This window comes from Schistocerca piceifrons, chromosome 1 (assembly GCF_021461385.2).
Source record: "Schistocerca piceifrons isolate TAMUIC-IGC-003096 chromosome 1, iqSchPice1.1, whole genome shotgun sequence".
Lineage (NCBI taxonomy): Eukaryota > Metazoa > Arthropoda > Insecta > Orthoptera > Acrididae > Schistocerca > Schistocerca piceifrons.
This window is the reverse complement of record NC_060138.1, coordinates 420,855,648-420,878,616: the sequence shown is the minus strand read 5'-3', so window position 1 is coordinate 420,878,616 and position 22,969 is coordinate 420,855,648. Positions and strand designations below refer to the sequence as shown.

At 42.7% G+C, this 22,969-nt stretch overlaps 1 pseudogene; it reads right to left on the bottom strand.

Moving 5' to 3' along the window:
- Positions 1-5,563: 5,563 nt before the first annotated feature.
- Positions 5,564-5,681, bottom strand: LOC124722570 (annotated as a pseudogene).
- Positions 5,682-22,969: the final 17,288 nt, after the last annotated feature.

The window sequence follows — 22,969 nt, the reverse complement described above, 5'->3', positions numbered from 1 at the left end:
TCTGCTCCTGGGTACGCCTTACAATCCAGTATCTGATTTCGGAATCTCTGTCTGACCATGATGTAATCTAATTGAAATCTTCCCGTATCTCCCGGCCTTTTCCAAGTATACCTCCTCCTCTTGTGATTCTTGAACAGGGTATTCGCTATTACTAGCTGAAACTTGTTACAGAACTCAATTAGTCTTTCTCCTCACTCATTCCTTGTCCCAAGCCCATATTCTCCTGTAACCTTTTCTTCTACTCCTTCCCCTACAACTGCATTCCAGTCGCCCATGACCATTAGATATTCGTCCCCCTTTACATACTGCATTACCCTTTCAATATCCTCATACACTTTCTCTATCTGTTCATCTCCAGCTTGCGACGTCGGCATGTATACCTGAACTATCGTTGTCGGTGTTGGTCTGCTGTCGATTCTGATTAGAAAAACCCGGTCACTGAACTGTTCACAGTAACACACCCTCTGCCCTACCTTCCTATTCATAACGAATCCTACACCTGTTATACCATTTTCTGCTGCTGTTGATATTACCCGATAGTCATCTGACCAGAAATCCTTGTGTCCCTTTCACTTCACTTCACTGACCCCAACTATATCTAGATTGAGCCTTTGCATTTCCCTTTTCAGATTTTCTAGTTTCCCTACCACGTTCAAGCTTCCGACATTCCACGCCCCGACTCGTAGAACGTTATCCTTTCGTTGTTTATTCAATGTTTTTCTCATGGTAACCTCCCCCTTGGCAGTCCCCTCCCGGAGATCCGAATGGGGGACTATTCCGGAATCTTTTGCCAATGGAGAGATCATCATGACACTTCTTCAATTACAGGCCACATGTCCTGTGGATACACGTTACGTGGTTTCCATTGCCTTCTGCATCCTCATGTCGCTGATCATTGCTGATTCTTCCGCCTTTAGGGGCAATTTCCCACCCCTAGAACAAGAGAGTGTCCTGGACCTCTATCCGCTCCTCCGCCCTCTTTGACAACGCCGTTGGCAGAATCGATTCATAAAGGACTCTGCTAAAATTGCCAGACCTTTGAACCGTTCGTCACAAAAAGAAGCAAAATTTAAATGGTTTACCGAATGTCAGATGGCGTTCAATACTTGAAAGTGAGCACTGACATTGGGTTAAGTTTTGATATACTCCGACTTAGAAAAAGAATTTACTCTGTTTTGTGATGCAAGCAGTATGGTTCTGGGGGTTGTCCTCGTGCAGAATATAGATGGTAAAGATTGTCCTGTAATGTAGTCACTCGTCAGTTGACCAAAGCAGAGAAAAATTATTGCACGAATGAGAAGGAGATGCTAGCAGTAACCTATGGTATTATGTACATCAGCTGCTATTACAGTCAAAAGTTTAGGGTAGTGACTGATCACACTGCTCTTAAATGGTTATTAGGACTGAGCGTCTCTTTCAGTAGATTAGCAAGGTGGGCACGCTGTTTGAGTGAATTTAATTACTAGGTAATACACAAACTATGAAGAAGATATGCTAAAATCTATGGTTTGAGTAGGAAAATTGCATTTCTGCAAATACTGGACAGGAGTATTGCTGAATGACGAAAGTATCAAGCTGACTGATAACAATTCAAGTTGCAATCTCAGTTCGTGACACATGATAGCTTGCTGTGCGGAACAACAAAGTACAGATTAAGAGTCTCTGCACAAGTACATGACCACATGTTGTCAGGCATGATTGACAAAGAGCAACACGTAGAAGAATTGCCGAAAAATTTTGGTGGATTAGAAAACGGCATGTCGAGCAATAAGTCAGTAACTGCGTACCTTGTATGCAACGAGCTGATCTTAGCACTGACCAATTCCATTTCCACGTCTACCAGAGGCATCTAAACTATTTGAAATTCTTGGATTGGAGATTTTAGGCCCATTTATTTACACACCAGCAGGGAATGAATACAGACTGACATTGGCCGACCATTTCTCACATTACATAGTAATGGTTGCAATTCCTGACGAAAAAGCGAGTGCAGTAGCTCAAGCATTAGTAAATAATTGACTGCTCGCATTTGGCACTCCAGAGATGCTAATTAAAAACCAGGTTATCAGTTTCATGTTTGATCTTATGTAGCAGTTATGTCGATTGATCTGAATTCACAAGTTGTGAACAAGCCCCTGCACCCTCAAACCAATGGGAAAACAGAGAGTTGTTATGTCAGCAGTAATCGTGGAAGCGTGGCCGTGTATATAAATTTTGTAACGGCTGCATACAGTTCTAGAGTTTATACTGCTACTATTGTTTCGCCATTTAGGTAGTATATGGGAGAAAAATGCCTTCACCTTTCGAAGTGATTAAGCTGAAGCTTGGAGCCAACATTGAGTAAGTAAAAAAGTTTGTTAAGAAAAAATGGTTCAAATGGCTCTGAGCACTATGGGACTCAACATCTTAGGTCATAAGTCCCCTAGAACTTAGAAGTACTTAAACCTAACTAACCTAAGGACATCACACACACCCATGCCCGAGGCAGGATTCGAACCTGCGGCCGTAGCAGTCCCGCGGTTCCGGACTGCAGCGCCAGAACCGCTAGACCACCGCGGCCGGCAGTTTGTTAAGAAATTGCGAAACATTTGACAAGTAAAACCTGCAAATAGGAAAGCCTTAGAACAACAGGGGCGTATAGGACAATGCAGAGGGAAGGTAACACAATACAAGATTGGCCAGTTAGTATTAATAACGAACGCATGTACACCAAAAGGCAAGACATAAACATTCGTGATCTGATACCATATCATTGACAAGAACACATTTATTAGGCAGTAATACAGGGTTGTCTTCCAAACCACCAGAACTCAGCCAGGATGGTAGGGCAATACCTCATCAGCTGCGGAAAAGTAGCTGGCGCTCGTCTTGAAATATCACCACCACAGAAAATCGTTGGGTAGTGGTTGCTATGTCATGGCTGGTCATCGACCACGGAATCCGGTGGCCTTCAGCTCTGCGTATGGATATCCAAAGTGCTCAGCAAAGGAGAATCAGCACACATGACGTCATTGCCATCCACGCCACTGCAGAGCGCATGAGAAGCGCCAACATAAATATCCAACCGTGTTAACAAATGGCTAACTACTGATTGCTGAGTGCCAATTGCCAGCTGCCCAGTGTTTGGTTAGATCCCTTGTGTCAGTTGCAGCAACCTGATGCGAGGGGAGACTATGGAAGTTGACCGGCGGCACGCCTAGCTGTCTCCAGTCGTCTATGGTATCACGTGTCTGACTGGAAGGACGCTGCTGCTGCCAGCTGCGGTACCAACTTTCAAGACAACAATGATGGGACGCAGGGGCAATCATTACCTGCAGGTCTGATGGACTCTTGACCTGTGTGACCTGGACGCTGTCTCTCATCTGCCTTCGAGTGCTGATACCTTGCTGTGTCAGACGCAATGCTGCTAGCTACTATCTCCTAACGGGGGCTGAGAGCGACATCCAGGAGCCAGTGAGAACTTCAGGTGGATCTGGTTCGAGACTCATGATTGCAAATCTTCGACATCCACGAGAGCACTTTGGATATCCATACGCAGAGCTGGAGGCCATTTGAACCATTTTTGAGGACTCGAACCTCCGCCGGGACCAGCCGCACAGTCCACGACTGCAGCGCCTGAGACCGCTCGGCTAATTTCGCGCGACTGTAGACTTCAACTGGTCAACTGCCATTTGGTGTGTATCCAAATTACGATGTCCATTCGTCCCTAAAAGGTCCCGGTAAAGGTATACCTTGATTTTTTAAATCATGTTCGAATTGTTAGGTAATTATTCTTTGAAAGACCTTGTACATAATGTACATAACTTCTTGTTATTGGTGGGAAGGTTAACTTGGAATGTTATCAGGGGGCTGCTCCCATACTGAAATTTTAATAGTTAAATTCTGAACTGCCCATTTAAGTATTAATGTGCATGTTAATTTTTATCAAACTTGTTGCGCTATTTGTTGTTTCAGTGAAATTCAGTGAAAAAAACGAACATGTACTTGTAAAGAGAAAAATGAGCAGCTTGAAGTAAAAAGTAAATTTGATTTACATTTATTAACGTCTGAATGATTATGATTAAAATCAGATGAGTAACTATAAGATTATGGTAATACACTTGCGGAAAAATTGTGCTCGACAATAACTTTAATATTAAAAAAAAAATGGTTCAAATGGCTCTGAGCACTATGGACTTAACGTCTGAGGTCATCAGTCCCCTAGAATACTGGCAGAAGTAAAGCTGTCAGACCGGGCGTGAGTCGTGCTTCGGTAGCTCAGATGGTAGAGCACTTGCCCGCGAAAGGCAAAGGTCCCGAGTTCGAGTCTCGGTCGGGCACACAGTTTTAATCTACCAGGAAGTTTCAGTCCCCTAGAACTTAGTACTTAAACCTAACTAACCTAAGAACATCACACACATCCATGCCCGAGGCAGGATTCGAACCTACGACCGTAGCGGTCGCGTGGTTCCAGACTGTAGCACATAGGACCGCTCGGCAACCCTGGACAGCTTTATTATTTCACTAGCCTCCTCTAACTACAATCAAATCGAGCATAGCGAAAAATATACAGATGTCTGTTGTTATTTTGTGTCATAGTTGTTCACGCCACGTACACCTGCTGCTTCAACCGGTAGAGCGATGTCGCCAATAATGAAACCAGAACAGACACTATCTCATCCTACCTCATAAAACGGAAAGGAGAAGGAGGAGATTAGGTGTAATTCCCCGTCGACGATGAGGTCATTAGAGACGGAGCACAAGCTGGGATTAGGGGAACATGGGGAAGGAACCATCGTGGCATTTTTGCCTGAAGCGATAAAGGGAAATCCCAGAAAATCAAAATCTGGATGGCAGGACGCGGGTATGAACCGTCGTTCTCCCGAATTAATCGGAAAGGAATTCATACGTATATGAAGCAAACACTAACCCTGAAACTGATGTCTAATTATTTTCCAGCAATTGTCTGAAGGAAACAGTGTAACATCTCCCAAAGTATTGTATTATGAACCTGTGAAAGGTGCAATGCACAAAAAGAAAGTACAAACTACGGGGATCATACCGCATTGACACGCTAATACACACGAGGCAACGAAGCAATAACACGTTTATAACAAAAGAATTATCATTACAAGCAAATGAAGCAATAAGCCATATGATAACAGGAGGAACATCTGAGAAGGATGGAGTAGGGATACACAAGATTCTCGAAAAATCGTACCAGCTGTTTGGAAGAACATTAGAATTTAACCAGAACAGAGCACAAGCTGGTTTTAAAAGGAAGTATAGCTTGGCCAAAGATCTGCCAGTTGTAATTGACGTTGTAGGAAGAAAGAAATGACTGTGCTGTAACACCTTGTATTCCTGATATCGAGAAAATTTGGGTCGAAAGAACGTGACAGACAGGGAAACGAATTTACATGTATCAGTTTACCATAAAGTATTTACACTGATTTTAGCCCAAATTATGTAGTGTGAAGAACTAATCTAAACTGCGCCCGAACAGGCCAGAGAGCCCCCACCGCTCTCTCGGCCGTATGTCAAGTAGCTCCCTTTGACTCACAAGGGCTGAGTGCACCCCGCTTGCCAACAGCGCTCGACAGACGGGATAATCCCCCATCCAAGTGCTAGCCCAGTCCGACAGCGCTTAACTTCGGTGATCTGACGGGAACCGGTGTTACCACTGCGGCAAGGCCGTTGGCATTATGTCAAGAAAACGCATATTCATAGTCAAAAGAGAAAACATTCCACCACAGCCTTTCACTGCAGCCCTCCAAGACCTATTCAAACCATTTAACTGTAGTGAACAGGGAGCACGTGCTAAATCATCTTATCTGAACGGCCATAGAGTTGTAGATGATATTTGCTTGCTTTGAATGCATATAAAATTTGTGAACAACTTCAATAACTCAAGCATTACAGTAGTATTGAGATCAAAATACGACAAGGCCCTAGGAAGGCTTACAAATGACATTTTTCATCAGTTGACTAATTTGTGTACTTACGACAGCAAGAAAGAGGAGCGGCTAGATAATGAAATAAGTTAAGAGGAGGATGAAAATAGTTTAGAATGCTTTTGGGAAAGGATGAGTACGAGACTGAAAGTACGTAATTAATGTACACTTTCAGCTAAATCCAGCAGCAATGAGACAAGGTACCGAAAGGTAGAAACCGCTGAAAAATTGGCGATAAATATTTTTCTGCATGGGTGATTAAGTTTGTAAGCGTTAGACTGTAAGTCAAAAGATTCGGGGTTCGATCCTCAGTCAGTTTTAAAAAATTTTCTGTCATCTTCTTTCACTTCGGTGTATGAGTACATTAGATTAGATTAGACGTACTTTTTGTTCCATAGATGTAGAATGTGTCACAGACGTAAAGAACAGCTTTCAGCGCTCGCCAGATCTCCATGACTTGCATCTGACGACAGAAAAATCAAATAAACAGTTTGCAGTTTATAATTAGACAATATATGCGTCCAATAAAATAATTGAATTACATCTACATCTACATATATACTCCGCTAGCCACCAAGCGGTGAGTGGCGGAGGGCACAATTCGCGTCATATTTCTCCCCCTCTGTTCCACTTGCGGATCGCGCGAGGGAAAAACGACTGTCTGAACGCCTCAGTACGAGCTCTTATTTCCCTTATCTTTGAATGATGATCATTGCACGATTTGAAAGTTGGTGGTAATAATATATGCTCCACATCCTCGGTGAAGATCGGATTTCGGAATTTAGTGAGCAGCCCCTTCTGCTTAGAGCGCCGTCTATCTGCAAGTGTGTCCCACTTCAAACTTTCTATGAGATTTGTAACGCTCTCGCGATGGCTAAATGTACCAGTCACGAATCTTGCCGCTCTTCTTTGGACCCTCTCAATCTCTTGAATCAGACCCAACTGGTAAGGGTCCCATCCAGAAGAACAATGCTCTAAGAGTGGACGAACTTACGTATTGTAAGCTATTTACTTTGTTGAAGGACTGCATCGCTTCAGGATTCTACCAATAAACCGCAATCTAGTGTTCGCCTTACCCGTTACTTGTATAATCTGATCATTCCATTTTAGATCATTTCGAATAGTCACACCCAGGTACTTGACGGATGTTACCGCTTCCAAAGACTGATCATTTATTTTGTACTCATACATTAATGGGGAATTTCGCCTTGTTATACGCAGTAGGTTACACTTACTAATATTGAGAGATAAAATGGTTCAAATGGCTCTGAGCACTATGGGACTTAACTTCTGAGGTCATGAGTCCCCTAGAACTTAGAACTACGTCAACCTAACTAGCCTAAGGACATCACACACATCCATGCCCGAGGCAGGATTCGAACCTGCTACCGCAGCAGTAGCGCGGTTTCAGACTGTAGCGTCTAGAACCGCTCAGCCACTCCCCAGTCATTACACCGATCATTTATTTTCTGCAAATCCTCATTGATTTGTTCACAACTTTCATGTGATACTACTTTCCTATACAGTACAGCATCATCGGCAAGCAGCCCAAGGCCGCTGTGAATACCATCAACCAGATCGTTTATGCAGATCGTAAAAAGCAAATGGTTCAAATGGCTCTGAGCGCTATGGGACTTAACATCTGTGGTCATCGGTCCCCTAGAACTTAGAACTACATAAACCTAACTAACCTAAGGACATCACACACATCCATGCCCGAGGCAGAATTCGAACCTGCGACCGTAGCGGTCTCGTGGTTCCAGACTGTAGCGCCTAGAACCGCTCTGCCACTCTGGTCGGCCCGTAAAAAGCAGCGGACCTATTACGCTGCCATGGGGCATACCTGAAGTTACTCTTGTTTCTGTTGAAGTTACCCCGTTCAGGACGACATACTGCTCCCTGTCTGTTAGAAAACTTTCTATCAAACCGCATATGTATTTGGATAGACCATAAGCGATCACTTTTTGTAGTAAGCGACAGTGCGGAATTGAGTCGAACGCCTTTCGAAAGTCGAGAAATATGGTATAAACCTGGGAGCCGGTATCTAGAGTCTGTTGTATATTATGCACAAAGAGGGCCAGCTGTGTCTCGCATGACCGCTGTTTCCTAAAATCGTGCTGGTTTCTGCAGATGAGCTCCTCAGAGTCTAGAAAGGTCATTATGTCTGGACACAAAATATGTTCCATGATTCTACAACAAATCCATGTCAGTTTTAAATTAATTACATTCCGTAAGGTACATAGTCTAGGTGACTGTTATCGGTATTTTTCTATGTCACTACAAACTGGTCATTGGATTTACCATCTTTTAAAATGTGTCTTTACGACAGCGGCACAAAATGACTTATCTTTTTATAATGTTTTTGCTTGAATTGTGCCTGGAATCCTTCTCTCTCCCGGGCTGAACAACAGGGGGGGGGGGGGGGGGGCAGAATAAGCGCTACTTGCTCACCTGATGTTGTATGGTGACTTATCGACACCGCCGGAGTTGGCGCCTCGATGAGGATTCCTGCAGGCACCGCGAGCGGCGGTTTGGACGTCGCCGGCAGTGAAGAACCTCCAAATCGCCGACCAATGAAGAGCGCCAGGACGGTGATATTAGCGGTGGGCGACAGGGCATCTCCTACTTCGGGATTACATTCGTGTACCTAGTTCACGCCGAATGCTACACAGAGCTGTTGATAGCTATCTCTACCGGCAAACATTCACAGTGCATAGGCGCAGGGTACATAACTAGCCACAGGTAGAAGTCGTCAACTGTGTAGCAGTTCTTCTGCAACGAGTTGAGTAAAATAAATTTATTTTAAGTGTGCCTGCGTCAACTAGTCTTTTGCTTGCCTGTCCACATTCCTAAGGCGACATCCTTTTGGCCAAGTGGCAACGAGGACGTAACATTTGGCTCCTCGGAACATAACGATTGTCAACTCGTATCGTAACAGTCGGTAGCTAATATTTCAGTACCGATAACGTATGATGACGGTTATCGTTGGTTGTCTGGTAGAACAATTCCTACACAAGACGTGTTTTCATTTTTGGTTGACGTGGCCCCACCTACAGCGAGGTGTAAATTGGGATACGAAGCGATCTCTCATCCTCCTCGTACATTTAAAGTGAGGAGGTGTTCACCTGTCGAAATATCGGCATTTGTCGAAGACGATACCCGGTTGCATTCTCGTAAGTTACGCGAGTGTTGGCTGTCCCATATCATCAGAACGATCAGCAATGAATACGGGAATTTCGACACGGTGTAGGAACGCAGGCAGGCCATATTGATGATCTGCTAATTCTCTTGTCTCCGCAGCGTAAAACGGGGCGTCGGCTGGGGAGTGGCTGGAACGCGAGGGCGTGGCTGGCTGTGCCTGCGAGGTGTCGCAGCGCACGCGTTTTTCACGGTATAAGCGTCAATTATTCAGCGGCGCTGACAGCGGCCGGCCGGCGCCCCGAGGCCTCCTCCTCTTTACTTATTTAGGCGGCGCCGCAGGGCCGGCGGTGGCAACGCGTCGCTCTGAGCCGATTGTGGTCCGACCCGCAGCCATTTCGCTCTCCACTGCGTCCCTCACTCGTCTGCAGGATTAGCCTCGTGATGACTACAGATGGACGACAACCGTGTACACGGCGGCCTTCAAAATCATTCGATTTGATCCCTCATTCCGTTCTGCATTGTGCCTTTGTTTTCCATTCTACATTGCTACTATACATACGTGTTTTTAGTGAATGCAGTTCATACTCAACTGAAAAGATGCATTAAGAGTTCCATCAACTCTCTTCTGCACAAGATCTCCCTGGGGCTGTTGTTACCAACTAATATCGCTGTCCACTGATAATTGCAGGATAATTTTATCAGTTGTTTGTATATCTATTTCTTTTCATACACTTCTCGGTTCCTCCTCTTCATAAACTTTACGCTTTCCCAATCTGAGTGGTTAGATAAATGTACTGATTACTGCTTTGCATTACCTAATTCAGTTTCATCAACTTCCCTCAGCTGTCTTAAAATCTCTCTTACCCCATGTGCAATTTCTACTTTTACATCTACAACATTAACACGATTTTCACGCAGTTCACTACTGCTGTACTTACCTTCATTCACTAGCATTAACAACTAATTTTTAATACGTCTACACTAATAAGTCAGTTCAGCGTTGTGGACTCGGAATGCACTAGTGCATAGTGTTGGTTACTGCTGGTCATCTTTAATGCTCGCTCAACTTCGAGCAGTAACTGCCACCTCCAAAGAAAAGATATCCCCCCCACCCCCTCCCACACACACAAATAGCGTCTTTATGTTTTCTTGTGCCTTCAAACTTTGAAACTGAGCCTTCTTCTGTTCTTACAGATCATCTTTTACTTTCTTCTGTACTTTTCCTCTCTCTTGATGTTTTAGTTTTGCCGTAGTAGCACGTATGTATGTGCCTTGCTTTGTTCTTTATTAATGGTCGACATATGTGAAGGATACATACATAACAGATATTGATTGTTACGTCGTCTTCATTGATGAATGTATGTGAATTCTGTTTTCCGTTTACTGCCACGTGTAAAATATGACTTTTTGAATATGTAATTCTGTTTCACTGGATTGCATTACTCAGCAATAGTTTTTGAGACAGAATACGGCAAAAAACAAAAGTACTTCTTATTAACATCTGCGTCAGATGTTGTCCTAATATAGTTGTTGACAAGAGTCAACGCATAGACAGTCCCCCATAATTTTCATCTGGCACGCGAATGAATTCAGTGAATCGCTTGTTTTAGCGTTATCAGTCAAATATCAAATTAGGTATTTTTCATCTCAAAGCATTTTGTGGTTACGTTCAGTTGATCAGTCCAAAACGTTTAATTATCTACGTTTAGTTAACATCTATCTTTGTATTTAGAAAGCAGGTGTTACTATTTTTGAAATATATCTGGGTGATCTATTTCAAAGCTAGAGGTATCACTCCTTAATTTTTATACTGTTCACAATGTAAAAACATTTGTTTTATTTATGTACTCAGTCGATTAAACTTTCATAACCTTATATTAGAAAATAAATTCCTTCATATATACTGGTTTGTTATAATTAAAGAGCAGCTAAACATATAGGACCCATATGGGCTGCAATTATCATATGTCAGCGAAATTTGGAAGCTATTTTAACGCATTAATGTGGAACCAGTTTACGTTGGAAAAAATTAGTTCCAATTTTGGCTGAAATCTGATGTACAGCATCTTGTGGATTTATCCGGTTCTCTTGTTGGACAAATTGTGTAAGCAGCGGTTAATAATATCATCAACGTTATGCTGAGGGAAACATTTCTATACGCCTTTCTTGCGTTCACGGCTTCAGATTTGCACCTGGCGGCTAAAATGGGAACTAATTTTTTTCCAGCGTAAATCGATTCCGCATTAACACATTAGAAAATTACATTAGGAAATATACAGGGTGTTTCAAAAAAACACTTTTGCAGACTTTGTAGATAGGTTCCTTACACCAAAACAAGAAAAAATGTATGGTAAGCATGGGCTCTAAAATGCATGCTTTAAGAGCAATAAGCACTTGTTCAACTTCAATACTCTGAAACGCTTCTCTTCTGCTGCAAGCTCTTTGAATTCAATATCTTGGGGGAGGTACCATGGACCAAAAAAGCAAAAAATGTCCCCAGTAAATACTTCTTAAGGCATACATTTTAGAGCCCATGTTTACTGGATTTTTTTTCTGTGCAACCCTCTCACAAAATATAGAAATCAAAGAGCTTGCAGTAGAATAGAATTGTTTCACAGTATCTAAGATGAGAGAGTTTCTTAACGTATCATTGAAACATCCTGTGTACAACACGATTATTAGTAGTCATCTTCACAATAACTTTAAATTGGTGTATTTACCTCCACAGAATACAATACAGTGCCACGTGTTAAAGTCTCAAGGAATGTACGATGGCTGCCCAGAAAGTAATGCACCGTATTTTGTTTTCTCATCCGAAAACAATGCTACGGATGCGAAACGTTACGTATATATTATTTGAAGCCTCCTGAGTGAGCCTGCCAAGTTTCCATCACTTCTAACGGATAGCGTGTCTGCAGAACAGTTTCGAAATGGCGTCTGTAAGTGAAGTACGTTACAAGCAACGTGCCGTCATTGAATGTCTCACTGCAGAGAAAGAAACTGTGGGGAATATTCACAGACGTTTGTGCAAAATCTATGGCGCGTCTGCTTTCAGCAGAAGTACGGTTAGTCGCTGCACACGGAGGGAGAGGTCACCAGAAGGCTGTTCGGCCGAGCTCCACGATTTGCAGCAGATACAACACCAGGTAACGTAAAAAAATGATTTGCAAAATATGCAAAATACGAATTCTAGGAATAACATATGCGCTGTCTTAAGTGTGGACAGAAAGAAAACAATATCACAGACATTGCATTCAATTATTCACACATTCTTCATTTATTTCATTCTACAACCATGATCACTACAGAAGATGGGGTATAGCTTTCGAGTTTTTGCTGTGGAGACCGGCCACTGAGCAGCTGAATACTGAATCCGACGACATTATATCCCAATGCTAAGTGAAGAAAAACCATCAGCGCTCGCCAGATCTCTGCAACGTACATGCAACAAAAGAAGACACAACGAACACTACGTATTTTAACATTAAATACTAATACTACGTCAAAATCACTAACATTATTATGTGTTACACCAGATACCGTACTTTTCCTTGCATCGTGTAGATGACAAATTCCTCAGCGGTACGGCGCAAAATCTCTATTATTACAAGAACAAATGCTCTGTGAGGGGCTCCCTTTTGCATCATTAATCACTGAAATATATATTGAATCGATCCTCAGCCAAAATTAACTGTAACAGTTGATGAAAGAGTCTTGTCTTCATGATGTATATCTCTCTTGGTGCTTGAACAGGGATGTCCGAAGTCACAGCTACAATGGAATCTGTCTCAGCTGAAGTCAGAAGTTTGGAACATTATTAGTAGTTGGCTAGAAGAGCCAAAGCTGGTGGAGGGGGCGATGACTCAGTCCACTGGCCAATCAGAGTCTACCCCAGCTAATCACAGTGACATGTGGTTGTGGGATTTTCACTGACAGTTTAACAAAGGCATGTATGGGGTGGTTGAAGAAGGCACAATGGCGACTACAGTGAAAAGATTGTAAGATGGATATTACATTTTCAGGGAAAGAAACTTACAGACCTTAAAAACATGGCACAGTAAAACCAAGCACACAATAAATCTGATGGTGATGAGATGGGCTCGTTGGATCTCTAAGCATAATACTGCAAAGTGGATTAACCTTTTGGCTGCTGTGCTGTGGGTGAGTTAACTCTTCATGCTCCGCCACTGTCCGGGTGCTGAGGATGTATTTAAATGCGGCCTCTTAGTTTTTCTTAAGCGATATTGACGTGTTACGTGTCCCATTCCAATGACCCTCTCAACGTTTCGGACAAGTTACTTCCTTATGTCGATGACTGAAATGTTTCGAGTATTTATCGTCACGTGCAGGAAACCTGGTTTTGGTATCGTGAAACGTTTATTAACAATGACTAGTGTTGTGATCACCCAAACCACGATGCTCTGGGATGGAATTGGGCCTGTCGTGCACGACCGTCTGTCGGATATAAAAACCAAAAACTCGAGAATGAAATGAGATGTCGTTCTGCTCTCAGCCTCTATATGTCAAAGGCATTGTCCTGACTGGCTCACTAAATCATCAACGTCCAGCGCACACTGCTAAGGATAGAAAATTGAAATTTGAAGTAGGTGTGGATCTGATACTACAGGCATCATTTGAGAAGAGATTTTTTGAAATTACAACCCTTAAGGGGGTATATAGGGCGCTACGGTCGCAGGTTCGAATCCTGCCTCGGGCATGGATGTTTGTGATGTCCTTAGGTTAGTTAGGTTTAACTAGTTCTAAGTTCTAGGGGACTAATGACCTCAGCAGTTGAGTCCCATAGTGCTCAGAGCCATTTGAACCATTTTTTGGGTATATAGGGGATAAAGGGTTTTTTGAAAAATGTTGCTATTAAGGCTATTTTGAAGCTAGATCTATGAAAATCGGTGTTTGGTTTCTCGGTAAGAAATAAAGAAATACATGTTTGAGCATTTTTGGAAATTTTATTCTATGCGGCGAAATAGTAGATGAGCCTTTTTTTGAAAATGTATCATTATTAAAGAACTACTAATGTATTTTTTATCAACATTGGTATTTGATTGCTCAGTTACAAATAAGAAAAAATGTGTTCAGGTTTTTCGACATTGAATCCCTAAGACGGTGAAATAGGGGATGAAATTATTTATGAAAATATTTTATTATAGAAGTTAAACAGGTAGGCATATCAACAATGTACGAAAAGAATGATTGGTGCTTGCCATAAAGAAGACGCATCGAGTTGCAGGTAGGTACAGTTAAAAGACACATAAAGCTTTCAGACGCAGCCTTCATCAGTAAAAGACACAGGCACCATTCACACACACACACACACACACACACACACACACACACACACACACACACACACACAATCAAAAACACCTCACACACACAGGACCACCAACTCCAGTATCTCGCGCCAGAGAGCTACTATTACGTGGGAAAGATAGTAGTGTACAGGTAGGGAGGGAGTGCAGGGAGTAGACTGCCAACAGGTGCAGTGTCAGGAGGTTCTGGGGCAGCGAAGTAGGGAAAAAAGGAGCAAAAAAGGAGAGGAACAGGGAAACATAGGTGGATGTTTTTGCAGAGGCTGGAAGTAAACAGGGTGGGATAAGATAATGGAGAAGAGATTATAGGACAGAGGGGATGGAGGCTGTTGGGTGGAGGGTGTGGGGACAGTATGTTACTATAGATAGGGGATAATTACGGGAGTTGAGAATGTGTTGTAAGCATAATCTCCATCTGCATAGTTCAGAAAAGCTGATGGTGGAGGAAAGGATGCAGATGGGTCAGGTAGTGATGCAGCTATTGAAATCAAATGTGTTATGTTCAGCGGCATGTTGCGCCACAGAGTGGTCTACTTTGTTTTTGGCAACAGTTTGATAGTGGCCATTCTTCCTGGTGGACGTCTGGTTGGTAGTCAAGTCAATATAAAGAGCTGTGCAATGATTGCACCAGAGCTGGTGTATGACATGGCTGCTTTCACAGGTGGCTGGGCCCCTGTTAGGATAAACCTGTTACAGGACTAGAACTGCTGGGAGGGTGGATTGGGCAGGTTTTGCACCTTGTTCTTCCATAGGGATGTGATACTTGTGGGAAGGAGTTGGGACTGGGAGTGGCATATAAATGGACTAGAATGTTTTGGAGTTTGGGTGGGCGATGTAACACCACTTTATGAGCGATGAGAAGTCTCTCCACTAGGATGTGCCTCATTTCATATCATGATGGTTGGTAATCAATGCCCTGGCAAAGGATGTGATTCAGTTTTTCCTGTCTGGGGTGTGACTGGATGATGAATGGGACACACCTTTGTGGTTTGTTGTTGCAGGTGGTGGGAGGACTGGGGACGTGAGGAAAATGGCACCGAAGATTTGTTTACAGACTAGGTTCAAATGGCTCTGAGCACCATGGGACTTAACATCTGAGGTCATCAGTCCCCTAGAACTTAGAACTACATAAACCTAAGTAACCTAAGGACATCACACACATCCATGCCTGAGGCAGGATTCGAACCTGCGACCGTAGCAGCAGTGTGGTTTCGGACTGAAGCGCCTAGAACCGCTTGGCCACAGTGGCCAGCGGTGGGTTTAATGTGGACAGAAGTGTGGATGGAACCATCAGACAGGAGATGGTCAATATCTGGGAATGTGACACAATGGGGCGAGGAGGACCACGTGAAGCAGATGGGAGAGGAGGTTTTGAAGTTGTGAAGGAACAACGATAGGGTGTCTTGGCCCTGAGTCCAGATCATGAAGACATCATCGATGGATCTGGACTAGGTGTTTGGTGTTTTGGGAGGCTAGGAAGGTCTTCTCTAGATGGACTGTATAAGGGTTAGCATAGGAGGGTGCCAAGCAGGTTCCCTTGGCTGTGCTGCAGATTTGTTTAAGTACCTTTCCTTAAAATGAGAAGCAGTAATGGGTGAGGATAAAGTTAGTAAGGTGTATGAGGAATGACGTAGTGGCTTTGGAGTCTGAAGGACAGTAGGAAAGGTAGTGTCCAATAGTGGCAAGACCATGGTCATAAAGGATGTTTGTGTATAGGGAGTGGTGTCCACAGTGATGAATAGGGATTGAGGAGGTAAAGGAGTGGGTATGGTGGAGAGTCATTGAAGGAAGTGATTGGTATGTGGGAGGATACATTAAGGACAATTGGTTGGTCACTGAGGGCTGAACTTCTTTCAGTGGTTGCACAATAACCAGCCACAATGGGGCAGTTAGGATTGTTGGATTTGTGGATTTTGGAGAGCAAACACAAGGTGGGTGGGCGGGTTGTTATAGGGGGACGAGGGACTCACTGAGACCTTCAAAGACAGATACTATCTCCTAGACCTCCCATGGCACTTCCCTCATATCCCCAGTCTTCCCACTGCCCACAAGAACCAGCCACGAAGGAGTGTCCCCTTCATCTCTCGTTTCACCCTAAACTGGAACAACTGAACCACATCCTTCGCCAGGGCTTTGATTACCTATCATCATCACCTGAAATGAGTGACGTCCTCTCTGAGATAATTTCCACCCGTCCACCCGTCCACCCGTCCCAATTACCACAACTTCCTAGTCAATCCCTAAGCTATTTACAGTCCCAACCCGTTACCACAAGGAACATACCCCTGTCGAAGACCCAGGTGCAATACCTGCCCTATAGACCCACCCAGCACTTCCAGTCCTGTCACAGGTTTATCCTACCCCATCAGGGGCTGGGCCACCGAGAAAAGGAGCCATGTCATTTACCAGCTGTGGTGCAATCATTCCCCAGCGTTTTATACAGGCGCGACTACCAACCACCAGGACGTCCAACAAGAAGAACGGCCACTGTCAAACTGTGGTCGAGAGCAAAGCAGACCTCCCTGTGGCACAACATACAGCTGAACATAACACACTTGATTTCAATGGCTACTTCACTACCCGAGCCAGGTAGGTTTATCCTAACAGGGGCCAGGCCACCTGTGAAAGCAGCCATGTCATGTACCAGCTCTGGTGCAATCATTGCACAGCTCTTTATATTGACTTGACTACCAACCAGAAGTCCACCAGGAAGAATGGCCACTGTCAAACTGTTGCCAAAAGCAAAGTAGACCACTCTGTGGCGCAACATGCAGCTGATCATAACACATTTGATTTCAATAGCTGCATCACTACCTGACACATCTGCACCCTTACCTCCACCACCAGCTTTTCTGAACTGGGCAGATGGGAGTTATCCTTACAACACATTCTCCACTCCCGTAATTATCCCCTAATTATAGTAACAAACTGTCCACACGCCATCCTCCCAACAGTTCCAACCGTCTCTGTCCTACCATCTCCTCCCAATTCTCATACCCCACCCTGTTTACTTTCAGCCCTCTGCCAATGCATCGGCCCGTGTTTTCCCGCTCACCTCATTTTTTGGGAGAGAATCGTCCTTTCCTGTGCAGTACTTCTGAGTGTCGTTTGTTATTTGGATAGTAAGCTGATTCAGATCGTTCTATTGGCCGTGTCCGAACGGCGTCTTTGTGTGGATTAGCATTCTGGCGATAAGAATCTGAGAAAACTACGAGTCTGATTGTAATAGGGTGTTAGTTTCGGGGGGCGTATCTGTTAATTGAAGTTAAAATCTTAGTGCCTCTATGCTTAAGTGCCTTTTAATATTTATTGTCTTATTTGATGATAGTGGGCTAAATAAACTGAGTTTTATGCTCTCAAGTGTCTGTTGTATTAAACTGTTTTTTAAGTTTAATTTGTGCTCTATGTGTATTTTTCAGAATTTGTCGAGAAACAGTCTGTGAGGTCGGCCGAAATGCAGCAGTTGCCTAGTTTACAATTTTCCGGCCCGGTTGCTTGAGATATCGTTGTTCATAAAAGTGATTGGTAAACTACTCAGACTGCTTCACAGACCGGTTTGTTCTAATATTTCCTCTTTCTGCCATTTCAGGGAAATATTAGTGAAATATGCTGCTTCACATCCGTGCACGCAAAGTCAAAAAGCAAACGTCTGACTCACGGTCGTATATATTTCTTTAAATTTACTGCGTACTATTGTTAAGCATGTAAATAAAACAGAGGTTTCCCTTTGGCTGTTTCACAGCGATAATTTTTTTCTGGTCTGAGTGAATCGTTTAAATTCTGCCTGTTGTGTAATTGATGTTTGTCGCTGCTAATTTGTTTCATAGATGTGTACAATGTTTTGTATGCATATTAGTGCAATAGCTATTCCACTGGGCTGCTTCACAGCAAAGAATGTTTTAATACCAATTTTTCTACCTGCTGAATGGTATTATTTGGTGCAAAACTGTGCTTGACAGACGTGTACCTTAATACCAGTTTTCGCTTTCCATGACTGCTCAAACTATAGAGATAACAATTTACTCTGATAGCTTTTTTAGTTGTGTATATAACTTCGTTTAGTCTAGTTATCACACAGCTCGTACCAAAAGCGGATTTTGAAAACTGCTGGTGCAACTTATATTGAACGTTGAGATACGATGTCTGCGAAGCGTGTTTTTCCAATAGCTATAAGCGTATCCTATTTGCTTCATAGACATATACCTAAGTTATTTACTGTGTCAGCTATTTGTAGACGTGTATTGAAGAGTGTCTTCGTTTTGCGACTCTTCAAGCTTTCATGGGTTTGCCTTTATTCTCATTTGAATCCGCAACTGTGTAAAGCCACCATTCGCAAATAATTGGATTATTTACAATAAACTTATATTGCATTTAAATGATAATTATTCTGTTTTGACAACATTATTAATACCTAAATTGCCTACTGCGTTATGATGGACCAAAGGTCAGCTCTTTAATAAATGCTTGAGCTTTAAACCGCTCATGTACGACTGACTCCCTCAACATCAAAGCGAGCGAAGTTAATAGTGTAGGTCATACGTTGCTCATACCAAGATCGGATTTTAAAAAGTGCTGGTGCAGACTTCAGTTGAATGTTGAGATACGATGTATTTGAAGCGTGTTTTTTCAGTAGCTGTCAGTGTGTCACTGGAGTAGTGTTAGTAAGAGGGTAACAATGATTTCGAATTTTCATATAGTATTAATGTAGCATCTCTCTTTTACTTTGATATAGTTAAAAAGCATATGACAACTATGAAAATTATTCAATTTATTTTACTCGTTGGAAACACAGGGAAACAACCTTCAAAACAGAAGAGACTCTGCAGACCTACAACTCTACTGTATACAGTCTTGGTAAACAGCAAAAGATAAGAAAGTAGAGGGTTCAGCTAGCTGCTTTTTTACATACATAGAGGTTCTTGAAACTTGTTACTGATAAATGACCAATAAAAGAAACATATCGGTAAGGAGAGAGATATCGAGAAGAACCACACAGCAATCCGAGAAATTTTTCTAGTCATTTTCTGTACGTCCTGATTGTGTTGAAATCCACAATCTCCCTGGTTTTTCTTTTGTCTTATTTAGCTGGCGATTTCGTCATTTTATTTTGGTCCATTTTACTACGATTCGTTCAATTACTTCATTCATCAGATCCTGATTATCGAGTCTGTCTTACTTAGCACTGATGCTACGATGAAAAATTGTGTCCAAGTGCCTGGATGGGGCAATTTTGGTAGAACTGAAACTTTTCGCAAAGTAGTCACACGCGTGGATATAGTTGTGCTTTTTCACATGTTCCTCTCCTTGTCGATAATGTGGAGAACCTCATCATATCAGTCCATGTAATTTTCAACATACTTTTCGGTAAGCAATAGTCTACGACATTACATGCACATATTACGGGCTATCTGTGACACTAGAAGAATTGGCTAGGAATGCCCTCGTTGCTTGCACCTTTCTATTTTTTATGTCCTGTTTGTTTCGTCTGTCATACGTTATTCTACATCCAAGGTAGCAGAATTCCTTCACTTTGTGTACTTCCTTGTCCTCAATTTTATAGCTACTCTTATATCTGCTACTCCTTATTACTTTCGTCTTTCTTCGGTTTATTTTCATTCGTTCGTGTTCGCTAATTACACTATTCATTCCATTCAACAGGTCTTGCAATTCTTCTTCACTTTCAGTGAGGATGTAGTATCATCAGCGAGTCTCATCACTCCACCACGAAATCATTAGAGCAGCCGGCCGCGGTGGCCGTGCGGTTCTAGGCGCTGCAGTCCGGAACCACAGGACTGCTACGGTCGCAGGTTCGAATCCTGCCTCGGGCATGGATTTGTGTGAAGTCCTTAGGTTAGTTAGGTTTAAGTGGTTCTAAGTTCTAGGGGACTGATGACCTACGATGTTAAGTCCCATAGTGCTCAGAGCCATTTGAAAGAAATCATTAGAGCGCACGTTCGTATTGGACAAGGACTCGGGAAGCAGAATCTGTGTGTCCTCAGCAAAGGAAGCAATCCTACGTTCACTTTGATGGATGTGTAAGAATCATGTAAAACTCATATCTGCATGGATTAGATGGTGATTTAAACATATGAGTTTTCCAAGAATCTCCTCGTTGTGATGAATACGTGGCTGGTGGCAAGTCAATACCTTATCCGTGAGTCTCATATGAAGACGATGCTCGTGATAAACAGTGCGAGAATTCAGCGCTTTTATTCTGGAGGCTGTCTCAGTGATCTGTACTTGAATAGCATACTACCGTAATCGCGTTGGTACGGATGGAACGGGAAAGAGACATGGTGAAACTCTGTGCTGACATGGACGCCTCAAGAGGCAGTCGGGACTAAGTTTAAGATACCCACCAGTGGACGAACGACTGTCGACAGCGTCACATGCCCTCCATGTCACGTGGGAGAGAAGACTGGGATTTAATCTGAGACACTGGCGGGAATTTTACACAGCTACCCCTCGTCCCTTTGCCAACTACATATTCAGTATAAAATTTCTATCGGCACTATCCTAGTGTCGGTTAGTAAGTTCGCCCAAAGGAAAGTGTGACGCTGTATGACGTCCACAAATAAAGAACTTAAAACGTACTTCTGAAGGAAAATGTGGTACACAACAATAATTTAAAGTAATTAAGAGCAGATTTTTTTATCGAGTGAAAAAAAACAAGTTCACTATTACCAATCATTGTTTATTTATATCCACAACGCGTTTCGAAATTTTAAACCTCCGTCATCAGGTGGGTTTACATGTGTTAGTACGACATACGTGTGTGTTGTGTTACGATTTTGGGTAACTTGTGGCACTGTCTTCGTAACACATCACAGGTAAGCTGTTACATTTTGTAAACAAAGATGATGTCTGATAGTACAATAAACAGTGACTTCTCATCGCTCATAAAATTGTTTCATTCGATATCAACAACAGCCATGGTAAAGCTTAACCGAAAATATTCACATTTACAAATTTTTTATATTAGAATTTTAATTTCTTATATAAGTAAAACCTGCCTTCTTCTGCGGCTTTTTATCCTCTGCAGCTCCATATAGTTCCATGGAAGTTATTCCGTGATGTCTTAACACACGTCCTACCATCCTGTACCGTCTTACTTTCACTGTTTTTCATACTTTCCTTTCCTTGCCGATTCCGCATGGAACATCCACATTCCTTACTTTCACAGTCCACCAAATTTTCAACATTCTTCTGTAGCACCACATCTCAAACACTTAGATTCTTCTGTATTCCGATTTTACCACAATCCTTGTTTCACAACCGTACAATGATGTGTTCCAAAAGGAGATTCTCAGAAATATCTTCCTCAAATTAAGGCTTCTGTTTGATATTAGTAGCCTTTTCTTGGTCAGGAACACCCGTTTGTCAGTGCTACTCACCTTCTTATGTCCTGCTTGCTCATCGGTTATTTTGCCGCCTGGGTAGGAGAATTCCTTGACTTCATCTACTTCGTGATCACCAATCTTAATATATAGTTTTTAGCTCTTCTCATTTGTGTTGATGCTCATTACTTTCGTCTTTCTTCGATTTACTTTCAGTCCATATTCTGTACTCATCAGACTGTTGATGGCATACAGCTGATTTTGTAATACTTTTTCACTTTGACAGAGGATAGCGATGCCACCAACGAAGCTTATCCTTTCACTTTGAATTTTAATTCCACTCTTGAACCTTTCTTTTATTTCCGTCATAGCTTCTCGGAGGCATAGATTCAACAGTAGGGCCGAAAGACTGCTTCACTGTCTTACATACTTTTTAATCCGGCACTTCGGTCTCCGTTCAAAAATGGCTCTGAGCACTATGGGACCTAATATCTGAGGTCATCAGTCTCCTAGACTTAGAACTACTTAAACCTAACCAACCTAAGGACATCACACACATCCATGTCCGAGGCAGGATTCGAACCTGCGACCGTAGCAGCAGCGCGGTTCCGGACTGAAGCGCCTAGAACCGCTCGGTCACAAAGCCCGGCTTCGGTCTTGGTCTTCCACTATAATTGTTCCCTCTTGGTTCTTGTACATAATTTGTAGTACCTGTCACTCTCTATAGCTTACACCTGTTATTTTCAAAATTTCGAACATTTTGCACCATTTGACATTGTCTAACGCTTTTTTCCAGGTCTAAAAATCCTACGAAAGTGTCCTGATTTTTATTTATTCTTGTTTCCATCATGAACCGCAACATCAGAATTGCCTCTCTGATGCCTTTACCTTTCCTAAAGCCAACCTGGTCATCTAGTATATCCTCAATTTTCTTTTCAATTGTTCTGCTTATTGTTCTTGTCAGCAACTTGGATGCAATAGCTGTTAAGCTGATTGCGCGATAATTCTTCCACTTTTCGGTTCTTGCATTTCGGAATTATGCGAATTATGTTTTCCGAAAGTATGATAGTATCTCGTCAGCGTGATACATTCTACCCACCAACATGAATAGTCTCTTTGTTTACACTTCCATGATTGACTTTAGAAATTACGCCTTCGATAGCCTGCAATGCACCCTTTCCACCTATCCGCTTTCTACACCGCATTTAACGGGGGAATTCCCAATGCATTC